General features: G+C 36.7%; 1 pseudogene; it reads left to right on the top strand.

Annotated features, from left to right (window-relative positions):
• The first annotated feature begins 309 nt into the window (after nt 1-309).
• Nucleotides 310-1198, top strand: LOC136378653 (ATP synthase subunit gamma, mitochondrial-like; annotated as a pseudogene).
• Nucleotides 1199-8706: the final 7508 nt, after the last annotated feature.

Here is an 8706-nt window from a genome sequence, read left to right as displayed (position 1 = left end):
ATGACAGACCCACATTATCATCATGATGCTCTCATGAGGAAAAAAAAGTTGTTCTCCTCACTACATGATACTAGTGAGGATCAGCCCTTTCCTTTCTTCTCTTCTTTATCCAGTACCAACAAGGGAGGATTAGGTGGGCTTCTTTTACTTCTGACTCTCTAACATATAAAGCAACAATTTTTTAAATGGCAAACACTAACTTCCTTAAAAAACAATTAATTCAGTAGTGTTCAATAATGAGTGGTTATGCTGTATATTCTTATACATTGAAGAGCTCATTGATGTTGCTTCAGCAGGGCCAATGCCACCATGTTCTGTCAGGTGGGCATCACTGGGGTCTTGGCCTGGGCCATGTAGCTGCACTAGATCCAAGCTCAAAATATGGCAACACTGAAAGATTTGTCCAGGCATCTGAAACAATAAAAAACATCCAGAAAATTCCAAGTCTATGAAAATGACAGCAGAGCAAAATGTGCCTGAGCTGAGAGGGAGCTGGAACTGGCCCGGGTGTATGAAACAGGGTCATTGGCTCTGTGTGAAAAGGCTGATGTTGAGGTGCCTGAACACAAGAAGAAGCACCCCCTATCTGTGTGTCTTCCAATAGAGGTCTTAATGTGATACCCATTCCTCCATTGTTAAACAGATGAAAAGTGAGGTGGCTATGTTCACAGCAGCAGAAGAAGAAGTGAAGATGGTTGGAATTGGTGATTAAAGTAAGGGCATACTTCATAGGACTCATTCTGACCAGTTTCTGGTCACATTCAAAGAAATGGGAAGAAAACCCTCTACTTTTGGAGGTGCATCAGTTATTGTCCTGGAATTATCAAATTCTGGATATAAATTTGATGAAAGTCTATTGTCTTTAATCGATTCAAGTCTGTCATCTGCTACAAGACAGAAGAAAAGCCCATCTTTTCCCTTAATACCATTGCAAGTGCTGAGAGTGTGAGTATCTATCATGCCATTGATGCTGACATGCTGCAGAATTACCAGGAATACAATCTGGCCAACATCATCTACTGTTCTCTGAAGGAATTCACCATGAGTGAGCAAAGTGCCAGGATGACTGCCATGCACAATGCGAGCAAGAATGCTTCTGAGATGATTGACAAATTGACTGGCTTTCAACTGCACACAGTAAGCTGTCATCACAAAGGAGTTGATTGAAATAATTTCTGGTGCTGCAGCTCTGGATTAATGAAAATAAATATTATTCTCAGAAAAGAGGTAAAGAAGAATTTTGTTTTCAGCTTACTACTGTCCTGGTCAGAAGAAATTATTGGTCCATTGTTCAATTATTAAAGACAGTAAGATATTTGTAAATTATCTGATATATAAAATATACAGTGTGTCTGTAAAGTCATGGTGCACTTTTGACCGGTCATAGGAAAGCAACAAAAGACGATAGAAATATGAAATCTGCACCAAATAAATGGAAAACCCTCTCAGTTTCTGTAGGATGATGTGGCAGCATGTGCGCATGCGTAGATGATGACGTAACACTGTATACAGCGGAGCAGCCCATGGCCATGCCAGTTGAGATGTGGATGGTACAGAGGAAAGTTCAGTGTGTTCTGTGGCTTGCTAAATTCGAATTTGTGACCAAACTGCAACGTGAATATCGGCGCGTTTATAATGAAGCGCCACCACATAGGAATAACATTACTCTGTGGGATAAGCAGTTGAAGGAAACTGGCAGTTTGGTGGAGAAACCTCGTTCTGGTAGGCCATCAGTCAGTGACGAGTCTGTAGAGGCTATACGGGATAGCTACCTAAGGAGCCCTAAAAAATCTGTGTGTGAGCCCACATCAAACTGCACTGAATAGGTATGAAACTGGGAGAGTTAGTTTTCCTTTGATTTGGTGCAGATTTCACATTTCTATCGTCTTTTATTGCTTTCCTCTCACCAGTCAAAAGTGCACCATGACTTTACGGACACACTGTATAATATAAAGAACTTACAATAAGAAAAAAAATAAAAAAGAGAGTACTGATGCTTCTAAATTAAATTCCAAGGAGAGAATTAGGGGGATGGATCTACTTATCCCTGGGGCTGGTAAGTAGCAGCAACTTAATGCTTTATATTATATGATGATTCAGGAGATAGACAAAACATTTCACCAAGTGGGAAAAGACTCAGATTTTTTTTTTCAATAAAGGACTCTACTGTGAAGAAATGCAGATGGTCAGTTTTAGGAGTAAAAGTAATCTAGGCCCAAACACACTTTCCTACTATACAAGCACACTTGAGCCTATTTAAAAACACACATTAGTTGGGGTGAAGAGAGTTCAGGCCAGTTAGTCCTTGGCACCTCAATCAAGATTGCCAGCATAGTTATCAATTAATGCAGCAGCGGTTTCAGTAATGCATACACGTGTCAAATAGGAACTATACTGAGTCTGCCACTTCATTTTACACGCAATCCTGAACACCTGTCAGGTCGTGATGACTTTCAGTCATTACTGACCCAGGATAAATTTTAACAGGTGACAGGCTTTGGATCGAATTACCAATTCCCTGGCATCCAGTCCTCCCAATCCTAAGTATTTTTGGCATGATTTATATGTTCTTTAGCTTCCTTCATAATATAATTTAAAGTTATGTCAATTCTGGTGCTATTCCTGAAATATGAGAAAATACCTAGTGTTCAGTTTTCAATGTCTTCTTAACAAAAAACAATGGAACAAAGAGGAAAAATTATAATAATGTCGCAAAAGAGGAAGAGAATATTTGGACAATTCAGACCATTGCCTTCTGGACTGTTCATGAGAGGAGTATTGATGGACATTTGTAAATGTGTGTAAATAAAATATTAAGAAAATTTCTTAATAATGATTCATACTGAAGATCCACCTTTTGAAATGGGCATTTAAAATTTAAAATTTTATAATCTAAAAGTACCACATGAATATAAATCCCTTCCTAGCACATCTTCAGGAAAAAAAGCAGTTACAGCATTTGTCCTATTTACTCAGCATAAATCATTGTTCCATCTATGACAGTGGAAGTCCAGTCATTTGCCAAGCTCTTTTAAACATGTTATCATACGGTAAGGCTCAGCAATGCTGTTACTATTATTCTTCATTGCTCGAGTTCTCTACTTGACTGGTGATTTGTGGCTGTTTTTCTAAGGTGTTGAAGTAGTTAGCCTCTGGGTTCCTCTCTTCAAATTGAAGTTTAGTGTTTATTCATTTTCAGTAATTCTTCATTAGTTAAAAATTAAAGCTTTACAATAATTACAGTAATTTCTATGTTGACTCTAAGATTTATTTTATCACCATTGCCAAATGAAAAATAAATTCTATTTTAAGAGATCTGATTTTAAGTAAAATAATGATTTTATTATTGCTTTAATATTTTACTTAGCAAGATAAAAGCAGGCAATTCTATACTGGACTCATAAATTGGATATGAATCTAAACATCTGGGGACAGCTAATTTCTAAGGATAAGGCAAAAACTGATTAGCATGGGACTGAAGACCATTCCTTACTCCATGTCTCACACTATTGAACACTGGATATTTGTGATTTTCAGAAAACACTGATTATTTACATGCCCTCAAGCTTTGGCTAATATTGTTTCTTCTGCCAGAAATACCCCTCTGCCCTGGGCCTGGAAAAATCCTCAGATTTTTCACTCTTCACTTTCCTTTCTCAACAGATGATGATAGCCACCATTCCCCATGTGTACACACCAGAAAACTGGGAGTTATCTTTGAAGAACCCTTTCCTTCTCCTCTCCAAATCTAGTCCACCACCAAATGTTTAGTTTCATTAAAATCCCAGAACCCAGCTACTTCTTTCTTTTTTAAAAATAAAACTTTTATTAATTTATTCATTTTAGAGAGGGTAGAGAGAGAGAGAGAAAGAAGGGAGAGAATAGGAGGAGGAGCAGGAAGCATCAACTCCCATATGTTCCTTGACCAGGCAAGCCCAGGGATTCAAACTGGCGACCTCAGCATTCCAGGTCAACACATTATCCACTGCACCACCAAAGGTCAGGCCAGCTACTTCTTTCTATTTTCCCTACAGTGTAACAAGTTAGAGCCACCATCAAATCTTGCCAAGACTACTACAACTAACTTGTTTCTCTACTTCTACTCTTCTCTTTTTCTGCATATATCAATACATCAAGAAGACACCAAAGTGCCTCATCAAGAGGCTGATATTGAAATCTAGGTGTACAATCTAGGTAGATTGTGGTGAGCCAGATGTTAAATCTGAGTTAGTAAATCTAAACTTGGCACATATATAAGAGGAGCTTGATGGAAAGTTAAAACCTACATAAAGAGATCAAAGTAGTAATGGGCAACGGGTTATTGTAACTAAGTATGGATTTAAATAAATTCCCAAGACAGAATTGGCTACATGTCACCTACTTCTACAAATGTCCAGATGAGTCCTTACATGGAGCTGGTGTCTGAACTCATTGGAATGCCAAAGGAAACAATGTTGTAAGAGTAGAGAATCAGGACAGAACCTTGAGGTTCCATTGGAAGAGAGCAGGAAGAGAAGCCAGTAAGCTTTCACAAATAGGAGAGCCAAGACAGGTATGTGGTGCACATGCGCACATGTGTGGGTCTTTATTTTTATTACAAAACTGGTTTACTTCTGATAGATTCCAGACAACCTAGGTAACAGAATTGTAGATTTACAAACATAGTTGGGTAAAGCTGGCAACTGTGTGTGTAACAGGAAGATGAAGGACTAGAAAACCAGGAAGAAGAATATTGTTAAAGAGGCAACTACAACAATGCAGGCATTGGATGATTTTACACAAGATAAAATGGTGAACTATATTTAAATACTACTGTATTTAATATGTAGGAAAGAGCTTAGAAACGGAACTCTCAGAAACAGAATCTCAGGCATATTATCCTATGAGCCTGTTTTTCTGAAGGGTAAACAAACTCTGTTTATAAAATAAGATATCATATTAATGCCTATAAAAATCAAGCAATACAGAAAACTAAAGTAGCAAGTAAAACCATCCAGAATAACCTCCACAAAGCCATACTATAGTCAACATTTGGGTGAACATTTTTTTTTTTTTAATGTGTAATCTTTCTCTCTCTCCCTACATACTTTTATATGTATAGTAGAGGTCAGCAAGCTACCATGGAGGCTTGTTTTTGTAAATAAAGATTTACTGGAACATAGCCATGCTCACTGGTTTATACATTGTCCATAGCGACTTTTTCACTCTAACAGGAGAGTTGAGTAGTATGACAGAGACTGTATGACTGGCAAAACTGAAAAGATTTACTACCTGTCTGGCCTGACTTGTGGTAACCCAGTGTGGATAGAGTGTCGACCTGGAATGCTGAGGTCACTGGTGTGAGACCCTGGGCTTGCCTGGGCAAGGTACATATGGGGGTTGATACTTCCTGCCCCCCCAATTCTCACTCTCCCTTCTCTCTAAAATGAATAAACAATATCTTAAAAAATAAATAAAAATAAAAGATTTACTACCTGTCTTGTCCTATGGTGACACAGTGGATTGAGCTTCGACCTGGAACACTGAGGTCACTAGTTCAACCCCCTTGACCGGGGGTTGCCAGGTCAAGGCACATACAACAAGCAATCAATGCACAACTAAAGTGAAGAAACTGAATTGATACTCCTTGTTCCCCCTACCCCCTACTTCCCTCTCTGTAAAATCAATAAATAAAGAAAACTTAAAAAAGAAATTTACTATCTGGTCTTTTATAGCACAAGTCTGTTGAACTTGTTATGCAGATCATATAACACATGCTATATTGTAAACTGCTTTTTACTCAATAATATATTAATATTTTTACAGATCAATAAATATAGATCATCACTTTAATGGTTGCATAGAATTTCATTAAATAAATGAAAATTGTTTATTTAATAAATCTCTATTGATGAATATTTATTTATTTATTTTAATTGATTTTAATTTATTATGTTTACATAGAGTCTAGTGTTGCCCCGAATGCATCCCCCCTCCCCTGTATTCCCCTCAACACCTCCCTAGCCCCCTCCCCATAGCGCCCTCCCCCCTTTCTTTCAGCTTTATCCCATCCTATCATCCCCTTTCCCTCTGTTCTCTTTTCCTCTGGTCCCTTTAATCTCTCCTCTGTCTTAATTTCATTCCTCAGTTCTCATTGTTCCTTGAATTCCTCAAATGAGTGAGGTCATATGATATTTTTCTTTCTCTGCCTGGCTTATTTCACTTAACATAATAGTTTCTATGTCCATCCATGTTGTTGCAAAAGGTAAGATTTCCTTCATTTTCATGGCCCCATAGTATCCCATTGTATATACGTACCAGCTTTTTAATCCACTCGTCCACTGAAAGAGGACATACAGATGGCCAATAGGCATATGAAAAAATGCTCAACATCACTAATCATTAGAGAAATTCAAATTGAAACCACAATGAGATATCACCTCACACCAGTCAGAATGGCGCTTATCAACAAAATGACACAGAACAAGTGCTGGAGAGGGTGTGGAGAGAAGGGAACCCTCCTGCACTGCTGGTGGGAATGCAGACTGGTGCAGCCACTATGGAAAACAGTATGGAGATTCCTCAAAAAATTAAAAATTGAACTGCCTTTTGACCCAGCTATCCCACTTTTAGGAATATACCCCAAGAACACCATAGCACTGTTTCAAAAGGAGAAATGTACTCCCATGTTTATGGCAGCATTGTTCACAATAGCGAAGAACTGATGGATATTTAGAGTTCTAATTCTTCTAAATAATAATCAATACTGCCAGAAACATTCTTACATAAAAATTTTACCACACTTGATTATCAGCTTAAGATAAATTCCTAGAGACAGAATTGTGGGATCAAATGCTCTCTATATATTACATTTGAAACATATTTCCAAACTACTTTCCGGGATGAAATGAGTAATTTTCATTTTATCCAAAGAGAATAAAAGTGCCCATTTTTCTCTGTTCACTTGCCAATGCTGAGCATAAGCAACTGTTTTGAACATTGAAAAAAAGGATAGATCAGTTATTTACATTTTTATAGTTTGCTTCTTACTGAGGTAATATACCTTTCATGATTATCAGCCATGTGTCCTTTCTTTGTGAAATAATGTACTGCATTACATTATACTCACATAAAAATGTATGTCATGTACTTTGCCAACTTTTCCGTTGGAACTTTTCTTAACCTGATTTGTAAGAGTGCCATATCTGTTAAATCAACAAATAGTTACTGAAGATAAAAGATATAGGAATATGGCTCTATTCCATCTAAAGAAGGAAACAGGTATGGTTCCTGCACTCACAGTGACAATCTAGTAAAGAAAGGAGTTATTTTGTTTGACATATGAAATGTAAAGAGCTTCCTAAAATCTAGTGAATTATTTCATAAACATGTCCTAGGAAGAGCAACATCATAAACAAGTCAAATTAATTTATTTGAATTTTAATATAATAACAGAGATACTAGGCTTCCCTGAACATTAATTAACAATTCTACTAATTGAGTCCTTAACATTTCTGGAATGTTAATGCTAGTGGCTTTTGTGATCAGAAAAAAACATTAAAAAAAAAAAAAGAAAAAACATTTTCATTTTTTTTAATGCTTATAAACCTCAAACAATGCAGAAAAACATAAAGGAGAAAGTGAAAACCACCAAAAATCCTTCTCACAAACATGCTTTTTTGTTTGTTTTCACTTCTCCCCACTAATTATGGCATATAGCTGAAGGAGGCAGGGAATGAGGATAATCAAAAAGCCATGCAAAGAAAGAAAAATGAAAGGAAGCTGGAAAATCTGTTCAGACAGCAACAGAATATCGTAGAGCCACCTCCCTCTGCTCTTGGAGTTTTTTTCTGGAGTTACAGAAACAGGCAGTTAGGAATTAAATTTCATACACAAAATTACATTCAGATTTTACAATGTCTCATCATTTGCTATAGCTTTGCAAAATAAAACAAATTAAAAACACCTGCACATTTAAATTTATGGATTCTGAACAAATATTTTTGCACATGAAGACATTTTTTAAAATTCTAAACATTCTTTCAATACATGTTACAAAACCTAAGAGTCTACCATAAGCTTATAGTGCTCACAAAATGTACAAGGGAAATTGATAATCAAACACCACTGATGACAGATATTTATATCAAATTCACATAACTATTCCTAATTATAAATATAGATATACATTCCAGGATTACCCACAAGTATGTACTCCTATTAATACTTATTGCAGTTACATATGCACATTGAAAGGAGATACGCCCTTTCACCTTTTATGTACTACTCAGAAATATTAGAGCATCACCAGCTGCCATAAAGGTCACACTGATTTTGGGTGCTAATTGTGGCAGACTTATGTACATTACTAATTTAAAAATAAGGATGTCATTTTAAATCTTCATTTTATCTAATTCCTTTTGCTTAAATGAAAACTAAGAGTGTAGTAAGAGGCCATTTTTATATGTACTCCTCCCTCTATGCAAAATGTGATTGGTATATACAGCTTGTGAAACTTGATAGAGAAATTAGTCAGTTGGAACCTCAAGTCAAGTTTGATCAGTAGTACACAGCCACCCAGAATTCCCACTGACTCTATTAAGAATAGAGCATTGAGCATGCATGTCCCAGGCTTGCATTTGGAACATAATGTGACATGTGGGGTGAGGTCAATGTGGGGTTAGGGGGCAAGAAATGTTACTCTTTTAACAAATGGTGTTGAGTATA

The sequence above is a fragment of the Saccopteryx leptura genome, chromosome 7, assembly GCF_036850995.1.
Source record: "Saccopteryx leptura isolate mSacLep1 chromosome 7, mSacLep1_pri_phased_curated, whole genome shotgun sequence".
Taxonomy (NCBI): Eukaryota; Metazoa; Chordata; class Mammalia; order Chiroptera; family Emballonuridae; genus Saccopteryx; species Saccopteryx leptura.
The sequence above is the reverse complement of the archived record's forward strand: the minus strand, read 5'-3'. Positions and strand labels throughout refer to the sequence as shown.